The following is a 13,135-nucleotide window of genomic DNA, read 5'->3' as shown; positions in this document are numbered from 1 at the left end:
CTCCGCTTGACCATTAGACTGGGGATGAGCCACTGATGATACGTCAAGTCGGATGTGCTCACATTGACAGAACTCCTTCATAGCACCTTTGGACAGATTGGTGCCATTATCTGTTATAATGTTGTGTGGAAAGCCAAACCGGAAAATCACCTTCTTGATGAATTGAACCGCCGTAGCTGCATCACACTTACTGACTGGCTCTGCCTCCACCCATTTAGTGAACTTATCAACTGCCACCAAAAGGTGGGTCTTCTTGTCCTTGGATCTCTTAAAGGGCCCAACCATATCCAGCCCCCAAGTTGCAAACGGCCAAGTGATTGGAATCATCCTCAATTCTTGAGCTGGTACATGAGCGCGTCGTGAGAATTTTTGACATCCATCACACTTTTTGACCAAGTCCTCGGCATCAGCATGAGCCGTCAGCCAATAGAAACCGTGATGAAACGCTTTGGCTACCAGAGATTTTGAACCGGCGTGGTGACCACAATCTCCTTCGTGGATCTCTTGCAAAATTTCGCGGCCTTCTTCAGGAGATACACAACGCTAAAACGCCCCTGTCGAACTGCAATGATGTAACTCTCCATTGATAATAGTCATCGACTTGGACCGCCGGATTATCTGCCTAGCCGAAGTTTCATCCTCTGGTAACTCGCCCCGGTTCATATACGCCAAATATGGAACCGTCCAATCCGGGATAATATGAAGAGCCGCCACCAACTGAGCCTTCGGATCAGGAACAACCAAATCCTCTTTGCCAGGGAGCTTGACGGACGGATTATGCAGCACATCCAGGAACACATTGGGTGGAACTGGTTTATGTTGGGAACCCAAACGGCTCAGAGCGTCCGCCGCTTCATTCTTCCGCCGGTCCACATGATCGACCTAATAACCTTTGAAGTGACCTGCAACAATATCCACCTCTCGACGATATGCTGCCATGAGTGGGTCCTTGGAATCCCAAGTACCAGACACTTGTTGAGCCACTAGATCCGAATCACCGAAGCACTTAACTTGGCTTAGATTCATCTCTTTAGCCATCCGAGGACCATGGAGTAAAGCCTCATATTCTGCTGCATTGTTAGTGCAAGGGAACATTAAACGGAGAACATAACAAAACTTATCACCTCATGGGGAAGTTAATACGACTCCAGCCCCCGAGCCCTCCAATTGCCTGGACCCATCAAAATGAATAGTCCAATAAGTATGATCCGGCTTCTCTTCTTGTGCCTGTAACTCTGTCCAGTCATTGATGAAGTCCACAAGTGCCTGAGACTTGATCGTCGTCCGGGGCATGTACTTCAACCCGTGAGGCCCAAGCTCAATAGCCCACTTGGCAATCCGGCCAGTCGCTTCCCTGTTCTGGATTATATCCCCCAAAGGAGAAGAACTGACCACAGTGATGGGATGACCCTGAAAATATTGCTAAAGCTTCCGGCTTGCCATGAAAACTCCGTACACCAGCTTCTGCCAATGCGGGTACCGCTGCTTGGACTCAATAAGTACTTCACTGATGTAATAAACCGGCCGTTGAACCGGATATTCCTTTCCAGCCTCCTTGCGTTCCACCACAATAGCCACGCTGACAGCCCGGGCATTAGCAGCCACATATAACAACAAGGGCTCCTTATCAACAGGAGCAGCAAGGATAGGCGGTTCAGCTAGCTGCCTCTTTAAGTCCTCAAACGCTTCATTGGCAGGCGTCACTCCAAACGAAGTTATCTGTCTTTTTCAGCATCTGATATAAAGGGATGGCCTTCTCACCGAGGCGACTGATAAACCGGCTCAAGGCGGCAATCCGGCCTGCCAGTCGTTGGACATCATTGATGCACTTCGGTTTAGCCAAAGAAGTTATAGCCTTGATCTTCTCCGGATTAGCTTCAATGCCCCTGTTAGACACCAGAAAGCCCAAGAGCTTGCCTGCCGGTACACCAAAGACGCACTTGGCCGGATTAAGCATCATTTTATAAACTCGAAGGTTGTCAAAAGTCTCCTTCAAGTCATCAATCAATGTCTCCTCCTTTCTGGATTTTACGACGATATCATCCACATAGGCATGAACATTGCGGCCGATCTGATCATGAAGACAATTTTGCACACAGTGCTGATAAGTCGCATGGGCACTTTTGAGCCCAAAAGGCATAGATACATAGCAGAAGGCTCCAAAGGGAGTTATGAAAGCTGTCTTCTCCTGGTCCTTAACTGCCATTTTGATCTGATGGTAACCAGAATAAGCATCCAGAAAACTCAAACGCTCACAACCCGCCATAGCATCAATGATTTGATCAATACGAGGGAGGGCAAAAGGATCTGATGGACAAGCCTTGTTTAAATCTGTGTAATCCACACACATACACTAAGTGCCATTCTTCTTAAGCACCAGCACCGGATTAGCCAACCACTCAGGATGAAATACTTCAACAATAAACCCAGCTGCCAAAAGCCTGGCCACCTCTTCACCAATTGCCTTGCGCCTTTCTTCATTGAACCGGCGAGGAAACTGTTTGACCGGTTTATACTTGGGATCAACATTAAGAGTGTGCTCAGCGAGTTCCCTCGGTACACCTGGCATGTCAGAAGGCTTCCACACAAAGATGTCCCGATTCTCACGGATGAAGTCGATGAGCGCGCTTCCCAATTTCGGATCCAAGTTAGCGCTGATGCTAAATTGCTTGGATGAATCGCCTGGAACAAAATCAACCAGCTTGGTCTCATCAGCCGATTTAAACTTCAATTCCAGATCATGCTCTATACTTGGCTTTTTCAAAGAAGTCATATCTTCCGGATCAACATTGTCCTTATAGAACTTCAACTCCTCTGTTGCACAAACCGACTCAGCATATGCCGCATCACCCTCTTCACATTCCAAGGCGATCATACGGCTTCCATGAACGGTGATGGTACCCTTATGACCTGGCATTTTGAGCTGCAGGTAGACATAGCAGGGCCTTGCCATGAACTTAGCATAAGCCGGCCGTCCAAACAAAGCATGATACGGGCTCTTAATTTTCACCACTTCAAAATTCAGTGTCTCTGATCTCGAGTCATGCTCATCTCCAAAAGCCACCTCCAGAGCTATCTTACCAACATGATATGCCGACTTACCAGGTACTACACCATGGAAGACCGTATTGGACGGTTTAAGATTTTTATCTGTTAACCCCATGCGACGGAAGGTTTCATAATAAAGGATATTGATACTACTCCCCCCGTCCATGAGTACCTTAGTGAACTTATAACCTCCAACCTGAGGTGCCACCACCAATGCCAGATGACCCGGATTATCAACCCGGGGTGGATGATCCTCTCTACTCCACCCGATCGGCTGCTCAGACCAACGCAAGTAACGGGGCACCGCCGGTTCAACGGAATTCACTGCCCTCTTATGAAGCTTTTGATCGTGCTTGCATAGACTAGTGGTGAAGACATGATACTGCCCACTATTCAACTGCTTCGGGTTGCTCTGGTAACCTGACTGCTGCTATTGCTGCTGACTACCCTGATGATTATAACCACCTTGGTTGCCCTGATTGCCTTGATTACCATGTCCGCTCTGATTACCGTGAAAACATGAACCGGAACTGCCTCCACTGTAACCCGGCCCATGAGATCCAGGGCCTGAACTGCCGCCCGATCCGTGATCATACCGAGAAAAGTCGAAATTTACGAACTCTTGCATGATATAACAATCTTTCCAGATGTGCGTGGACAGTTGGTCCTTCGTCCCGTGCTTTGGGCAAGGCTGGTTTAACAGATAAGACAGGTGCTCCGGATTAGGACTTGGTCCCCCAGCACGCTGGGGCGGTTTACCCTTACGCCGCTGGCCTTTGTCCTGCGTGTTGGTGTTAGCCACAAAATCTAGGCTGTTATCCGCTTTACGCTTACCGCCGTTTCCATGACCCGCCGGGTTATGCTGCTGCCCCTTGGTGTTCCCGCTCTTCTTTCCCTTCCCTGTCTTGTCATCATCAGACTCGGGGTCCTTGGTACTATCAGAGTTGGCATACTTTACCAGAGCTGCCATGAGTGTTCCCATGTCATTACAATGACGTTTGAGCCGTCCCAACTTCAACTTTAGAGGTGCAAACCGGCAATTGCCCTCCAATGTCAAGACTGCGGTATCAGCGTTGATGCGGTCCGATGAATGCAAAATCTCCGAAACCCGGCGCACCCAACGGGTTGTTGATTCTCCTTCCTCCTGGACATAGGAAGCTAAGTCCACGATCGACATGGGCTGCTTACATGTATCCTTGAAATTCTGGATAAACCGAGCCCTTAATTCGGCCCATGATCCAATAGAGTTAGCCGGCAAGTTCTTCAACCAAGTGCGGGCTGTCCCCTCCAGCATCATGGTGAAGTATTTAGCACACGCCGCATCATCCACATCCAGCATCTCCATTGCAATCTCATAGCTTTCAACCCATGACTCGGGGGATAAATCGGCGGTGTAATTCGCTACCTTACGTGGGCCCTTGAAATCCTTGGGCAGATTCGGAGATAGGCGAGATTGGTACCTTCTCCTCATGACATCATTTGACGCGCTCTGATCCAGCATAAGCCGGTAAGCCTGTGCATCCAATGCGGCCCGTTTCGCAGCCATCCTGGCGTCCTCAGCTGCCAGGTCGGCCTTGGCCTGGGTTATCTAATCTTTCACCTTCGCAACTTCCGCATTATGCTCATCTTGATTCACCGGATTTTACCTCCGCCATCAGTGCTGCCAAGGCATCAAATAAATCAGATAAAACCTGAGCCGGCGGTCGCACAGGGCCTCCTGCCCCGGTTGCTATCGCTCCTACTGATCCGGAAATCATCGCCGCCGCGGTCGCAGAGTGGAGCGCTGGCTGTGTACCGGCCATGAAGATCGCAACCCGGCTTGGCGGGTCAAAGGAGTCTGAAATACTGTCGCCATCGGAACAGCCCCCAATCTGGCCATCCTGCAATTGGTACAATGACTCGGTCTCTCCGGTCGATGACTCGTCGCTAGAATAAACGACGGTTTCGCCACCAGATTCTGATCTATCCTCAGATTCCACTCCGTGGATGACTCCCACGAAGGCACACTTCATGACAGGCTTAACCCGGGCAGATCTCGCACGCTGAGCCGTCTCGATGATGTTGGCGCAGATGTCTGGCTCAGGGCCCGGTTCGCCGATCTTGCCAATGAAAACGTGGATGCCGCCGAAGGGGACCCGGTACCCGTACTCGACTGAGCCGGCCTCGGGGCCCCAGCCTGCATCGTCGATGTAGAGCTTTCCGCGACGACTCTTGGTCATCCGGCCCACAGCGTAACCCTTGATACCTTCGAAGCTGCCCTCTAAGCACTCAAAACCATCGTGCGATAGCCCGACGGTGGGCGCCAACTGTCGTGGTTTTGTCACGGCAAATGTCTTAGAGAAAGGACTTAGTCGTGGAGCCATCGCGATGGGTTAGCTTAAAGGGGTTAAAGCGGACGAGGGACACAGAGGGTTTATACTGGTTCGGCCCCTCGCAGTGAAGGTAAAAGCCTACGATCCAGTTGTTGTGGGATTGCTAGGGTTTCGATGACCAGGGAGCGAATACGCTTTGCCTGGGTCTCGAGTTGTTGTCTGTTCCTCTTAAACCGCCGCCGGGTCGTCCCCTTATATACATGGGTTGACGCCCGTCGGTTTACAGGGTCCCGAGGCCGGCTCATAAACGTGTCCGGCTCGGTCTCTACTCTTTCTATCTTATAACACAAGTTTACATATCAATATCGGTTTATCACTATAGGCCTTAATCTGCCTTTGGGCCCTGGGCCTTCATAAAGCGCCATCATCTTCGTCTTCATGGGCTTTAAGTATAATAAATCATTATGGGGATAACCCGGCCTCTCCTGGCCGGTTTACGCCCAGTAGTAATATCCCCAACACTCCCTCCGCGAGCACCACAAATATATCCGGATCCTCTTCAAACCCGGGATCAAGCTCCCGGTTGTGGTCCTCCGGCTGTGGGGCGGGACTATAAAATCCCTCGTTGACCTTTTGCAAGTGCTGTCATAAGCAAACAAACTAGAAATTTATCAAAGGCAATTCGGAGATGGAAGCAGTAAAAATAGAGGGGTCGGGACTTACCCAACTGGGAGGGTTATACATAGAGTACCCGTCTCTGAGTTTGATGCGAAGAAATTCCTTTTCCTCCCCTTTGAACAGTTCGGCTAATATCTTAGCCAAAGCAGCAGGGGTATCCGGACCTTTTCGGCCGCAGCGAGAGGCGTCGTCCTCCCCATTGTAGTGCCACAATGGAAGCCCTCTGTATTGGAGCGACTGAACCCCTCGCGCTATGGAGATCGCCATAACCTCGATTACTATGAGTCCGGACTGAGTGAGCTCTTTTATCTTGCTCATCAGCTGACGAACCTCCGCACCATCTTCCTCTTCAAGACTCCGGGGACGCCAACTGTGGCGTTTCTTCAGCGGGACATGCACATGTTCAGGAAGACCCTTTCGAACCGGGTCGGGAAGCGCGACGTCCTCTATATAAAACCATTCGGAGGGCCATTCATCAGGTGCCTTCCTTGGTGTGCCGGATGGAAATCCGGTATCAGCGACGCTCCATACTTCGGCTCCGCCCACTTCAAATATTGACCCTTCGTGATTGCGCGGGACGAGACAGAACAATTTTCTCCATAGTTCAAAGTGGGCTTCAACACCCAGAAATAACTCGCATAGAGCAACGTAACCTGCGATGTGCAGGACAAAGGCGGGAGCGAGGTTGTGCAGCTGGAGGCCATAATATTCCAGAAGCCCTCGGAGGAATGGATGGACTGGAAATCCAACGCCTCTTAGCAGATAGGGGACGAAGCACACTCGCTCCCCCTGGAGGGGTTGGGGAAGTCCTCTACCTGAGTCACGCATTGAAGGAGGCCGACCCTGCTCGAACAGGGACCAGATCCGCGGGAGGAAGAAATCCCTGTGTTTGCAACTTTGCTAGTTGACTATGAGTCACAGAACACTTCTCCCACTCGCTTCTCTTAGGATTGGAGCGGGAGGAGGAGCTGGGAATGCTAGCCATGATGGAATGGTTTCTCCTGGCAGTCTCTGGGGATTTTCTCGGCGCAGTGTAGCCTGGGTCTAAGATCCAGTATCTTTAAATAGGCACTCTACCTTGCGTGGACGGGGTGTAATTCGCAAAAATACCCTGACTCCCCGCATTCGCTCGACACGTGGAAGACGAAGTTATTAGCGCACGGAAGCCGAGGGAAGTGATATTGGATCAATGGCCGAATATACTACTTGGAGACAGAACCTGCCTTGCAATGCCGAAGATAATATGAGTGCCAAGCACCTCGCTATTGAAGACTGGTTCGGGGGCTACTGAGGGAGTCCTAGACTAAGGGGTCCTCAGGCGTCCGGCCTGTTATCCATGGGCCGGACTGATGGGCTGTGAAGACATGTAGGCCGAAGACTGCACCATGTCCGGATTGGACTCTACTTGGCGTGGAGGGCAAGCTTGGCGACCGACTATGAAGATTCCTTCTTATGTAACCGACTCCATGTAAACCCTAGATCCCCCCGGTGTCTATATAAACCAGAGGGGTTAGTCCGGAAAGGGGACATTCATTACCATATACACATAGGCTAGGCTTCTAGGGTTTAGCCATTACGATGTCGTGGTAGATCATCTCTTGTAACACTCATATTCATCAAGATCAATCAAGCAGGAAGTAGGGTATTACCTCCATAGAGAGGGCCCGAACCTGGGTAAACATCGTGTCCCCCATCTCCTGTTACCATCGATCCTAGACGCACAGTTCAGGACACCCTACCCGAGATCCGCCGGTTTTGACACCGACAGTTCCCCCCTCCCATCGCCTCCTTTTCGCCATTCGAAATCCCAGGCCGCCATAACCTCTCCGCTCCAGCCGCGAAACCCCACCCTCCTCCGTCTGCCATGTCACCGCTGCCCAGCCGGAGCCTCTTCCCTGACGACATCGTGCACCACAACAGCTCGACGTCCCTCATCCACCTCCCCGGATGAGGATCCGTCGTCCATCTCGTCGTCCCGCCGGTTCAGCCGCCCCGTCCTCCACCTCCAAGGAGCTGCTCCCATGATTGCCTCGTCTATCGTGGCTGCACCATCCCCACAACGCCGCCTTAACCCGCTCCACTGGAACCGCAGCATCCTCACCGACTCCTCGGACAAAGCCGAGGCCTACTCGGCACCACCAAAGAGGTTGTACACTCATCGCATCGCACCATCTCCTTAACTCGACCTCCCGGCACCGACGGTGCTCCATCCCGCACCCCATGGAGCGGCTACCTCGAAGTTGGTGCCACGGGCGACATCTCCATGGCGGCTCTCCCCCAGTGCGAGGCCCCTTCGGCGGCGGCGTCCATACCAGCCGGATCTGCTATCGCTGCTCCGGCTCGCGCTGCTGCTGCTGCTATCCCCCTCGCTCGTGCTGCTGCTCTGCTTCGATTTAGCTACACTTCAGTCGACTGAATCGACTTTTGGGTCAGTCGATTTTCAGGGGGTGGGGGGCTCGCCGGAGTTAAGAAAGAACCACCTACAGCGGGGAGGGGGGTTCGCCGGAGAGGTACCCCACTATCTATCTTACGGTTCTGGGTGGGGGCGATGCTCGCCGGCGGTAGGGGGCGCGCTGGTGGGGCGGTGGCATGGGGATCGCCGGAGAAAAAAGCTTGGCGCGGGGGGGGGGGGGGGGCAGAGGGCTGGCCGGGCGGCGGTGGACCGACAGTGGGGAGTTGTTTCGGGGTGGCGAGGAGGTGGCGGACCGACGGTGGGGAGTTGTTTTGGGGCGCGAGGCAGCGGCGGACCGGCGGTGGGGAGTTGTTTTGGGGTGGCGAGGCGGCAGCGGACTAGCGGTGGGGAGTTGTTTCAGGGCGGCGAGGCGGCGCGGGGTTCGGCCGGTGTTGGCTGGCGGTTCAGGGGGGTGCAAGTTGAAGATGAACTACAGGCCCTCCATAAACTATCCCATGTGAAGTGCCTCTCTGCTACCATTGAGTTCAGTTTCGACAGTAACATTCAAATTCCATAGTAAATTTCAGTTTCGACAGTTAAGTTCAGAGTCAACAGTTTTTACCTCATCTGTTGTAGTCAGGTGGTTTTTGGTGATGTAAATTTTACATCTATCACTTTTTGGTAATGCATTTTATATCATCTATTGGAGATGCTATTAGAATCCCACTTGAGATTAACGATGTCTGTCTTGTGCTGCTTCAACCTTGACGTCTTACGGCTCACCGGAGCTGCTCCAACGACGGAACGATCCATCACAACGGAGCAGTGCCCTGGACGCCATCTACAGATTCCTCAGATCTTCCTCCACACCTCCGATAGCCACCTCTGCCTCAACTTCTTCAGTGACCAACCCAATGATGCTGAGGTCGACACGGCTACGGCAAAGAGGTTGTACACTTGTCGCATCACTTATTACTCTACATTCATGTCGATCCATTAGGGCTATTTTGGTTCAACGGAAAAGTATAGCAATAGGAAATTTTCCTTTGGCACTCTACTATTCAATTATTCATGCATTTTGTTGAAAGGAATGGAGCAAAACATCCACCTGGACCTACTTTTCAAAATCCTATGCATGAAAACAAGACCAAGTGCATTAGTGGCAGAATAACATTCTAACTGTACACGCTTTCATACGGTTTCTCTTTATTTTGGCCATGTTTCTTTGCATTCCTCTGCTCTCCCAATTCCTGTGAACCAAACACCCAAGTTGACAGAAATCTTGTGTTTACAAATGCTCTATTTACCATGTGCATTCCTATCCCATTCCGGTGTTTTTCCTATCCCTGCATTTTTAGAATCATGCAAGCCAAATGAGCCCTTACAGAATTACTTCAGTTACAAGTAGGTGTCGAAGGAAACTTTGTGTGGTTTGTCCCGCTCTTGCCGCGACGTCGTCCACCTCACCTGAGCTGCTCCATCGATAGAAGCATCCACCAAACCAAACATAATGACTCCTGACCATCTTTCGCCGCCTCAGATCTCCTTCCTTGCCGCCAGCACCCACCGCAACGGCATCACCATCATCGACTCTGCAGATGAACCTGAGGAGTACTCTTTTGTTTCTGCTTATGTTATGCATTGCTTAAAACTACCTGCTATTTTATCGTCATGTTCACCTCTTAGACTCCAAGTCAGGTCCAAATTAATGTTCAAACTTGAGTTCTAAATTAGTTGTGGGGCACATATCGAGGCAGCAATGAATAGTATCTCTGTCTAATATCTGGTTCACCTAGGGTATGAATGTGTTGTTCATCTTGGGTGGGAAACAAATAGTAAAGCAATCATCATTTCTCTTTTTATTAAATTAAACTAATCATCAGCCTGCTACCATTATTTTTGGATCCATCCACTGGTTGTTACCATCACTCTAGATTTTTGCATGCTCTCCATACATAATCTCACCATATTTTTTTCGTATGCATGTCAGATATTGCATGCTCTCCATACATACACTCATGCTGAACATGTAGAGAAAAAGAGAAGAGTTTTGTGCGGCAATACAATGTCATGCAGACATCGCTCCATGGTGGATTCAATGGCAAACCCTCCCCCCCTCTCCAGGTTGTAATCTAGAGGAAGATATCTGTTCTGAGGCGGATTCAGACGCAGCTGACCACTCCTATTTACGCCCAAGGTGTTTGCTCTACCTTGGCATGATGATGTTAGTCATATCATGCATATGTTTCCTTGCAGTGCCTACTTTTGACATCATATATGTCATCCGCTTAGTTTAGACATGTTCTGTAATGCCACCTGTTTAGTTTCTATATGATATATGGGAATTATGCAGTCTCATGTCTTTTAGCCAGCCATAATATATGTGAAATGTGCAATGCCATCCTGTTTAACCAGGCATCATATATTTGAATGATATCTTGCCTATCCTTTTCTTCATTACATTTCCATTTTTCGACAATGTTTGTACACTACTCTTCCTGTGAATCAGCCATTTGGATGGGAGATGGAAAAATCTGGAGTGAAAATAAGGCCTTCAGAGAAGACAGTGCTACCTGTCGAAGCAGATCTCTTGTTGGGTCCCGATAGCTCCTAGAGATGGATTCAGAGACATATGGCCAGTCCTATTCCCCAACCGAGGTGTATGCTCTAACTTGGCACGCTTATATTGCTCATATCATGCATATGGTGTCTTGCATTGCATAGTTTAGACATCATATACACAACATTCAACACCATGTTCTTAGTTCAGACATCATATATGTGAATGCCCTCTGTTAAGCATATAAATCACATATGTGAATTAAATAATGCGATCTTAATTACTTAGATAACAAGTATGTGAATTATGTCATGCGATCCTATTTAGTTATTCATCATATCTTTGAATTATGTTATGCTATGTTATCCAGTTTATATAGACATCATATATGTGAAATTATGTTATGCTATCCATTTTAGTTAAACAATATACATGACAACTATTTCATGCCCTCTTTTTTCCACATTATCTATTGCATATGTCTCTCATACAATGTCTGTACATTCAACTATGTTTCCTGTTTATCAGCCATTTGAATTGGAGCAGGTGATGCCAGTATCTAGCGGAGTAAAAACATGGTCTTCAAATAAAATAGTGCTACCTCTTGGTGGAGATAGCACCCCGGTTGTACATGCACAAGAACCAGCCCTACAACACATAACCCAGACTCTCGCAGATTGTACCCCTACTGTGATGGACAGAGTAGCGGCTTCACCCAATCTAACCCCAACCCCAGCAGACATTAACCCAGTTCCTGTTGACACAGCACCATCTCCACCACAGAGATCCCAAACAAGAGCAGTTAGTAAGGCAGCTCCAGTGCCCAAAGGGCCAGTACTACCACGACGAACCCCAACTCCACCAGTTAGTGTGCTTATTCCTCCGGAGAAGCACAACCAGCCAGTCGTAGTTTAGCATCTAGCGCATTGATGTTGTTAAATCCTATGTGCGTATCTTCCCATCTTGGAAATATTATACTGAAGATGAAGGAAAATGCCAGTTGCAGGTGTTTGTCCAGGAGTTATGTGTAAGTAATGTTATTCATGGCAATTACTTTGCTTTGTCCCATACACTCTACCACCATGATGGTTATAATACAACAAATTTTCCCATTTTTCTCTATAGAGAAGGACCGATTTGGAAACTCAGGATGAGGTAACTTGTGGTAATACCTCTGCTATCTTCAAGAATGCTTGGTGGCAGTATCAGAATTACCTGAAGAAAACGTACTTCACTGGCAAAGAAACTCATCAAATTCCCTTATGTTCTCCTGAGACACATTTACTGGACGATGACTGGGAACGCCTACTTCTGTACTGGTCCCAAACCAAGAATATGGTAAGGTCTATGGGCTCATTTTCTATTTTTAAGTACTATATTCTTGCGTCTTACTGTACTCTGTTCATGTAGAACAAGTGCTTAAACCTGAAGAACAAATGTTCTAATTTAAGATTCCATTGCTATCGTGCATACTGCTTTGCTATTGTATCACTTATTTACTCATACAAACTTATTTTTAAATTGAAGGATCCAATCGAGACTCCAATGGCACAACACGTATGTTCATGCATGTTTCTTTAACAGGTTTGCTCTTAAGAATAGCTCTGTTGATTTCAATTTCAATTGTGTATACAGTTGACATCTCATATCATGCATATTACTAGCATCACAACAGTCAATAGTGTTGTTGTACATGTAGACCCGTGGTACCCATCTGAAATCTTGTTGTGCCGTGTAGTTTCCCACGCTTTGTATTCTTTCACTATTGCTTTGTCATGAACTAATATGATTTGAACCGTGTCTCTTTTGATTTGGCAAGACAATGCAGTGACCATAGGACATAGATATATGTTTGTTTGATGCTTTTATTATGTACTACTTGGCAATAGAAGACTTGGTAGTTTAATCCTGTCCACCTTACTAATGAACTGGTTCACCAAAATGAGTGTCATATACTAGTACATGCTAAACTTGTTATGTGTCTACTTGTTTCTTCTTTTAGAATGCTGACAAAATATTGGGGAAGAGTGCCTTATTAAGCAATGGTAAAGGAAGTAATGCAGATAAGGTTCAGGATAGTGAGACATCCTTGTTGGTCTCCAACAAAGCTGATAAAACAGCTAAGGAAGACTATCTTGAAGATAG

The sequence above is a fragment of the Triticum aestivum genome, chromosome 4D (genome assembly GCF_018294505.1).
Source record: "Triticum aestivum cultivar Chinese Spring chromosome 4D, IWGSC CS RefSeq v2.1, whole genome shotgun sequence".
Classification (NCBI taxonomy): Eukaryota; Viridiplantae; Streptophyta; class Magnoliopsida; order Poales; family Poaceae; genus Triticum; species Triticum aestivum.
The sequence above is the reverse complement of the archived record's forward strand: the minus strand, read 5'-3'. Positions refer to the sequence as shown.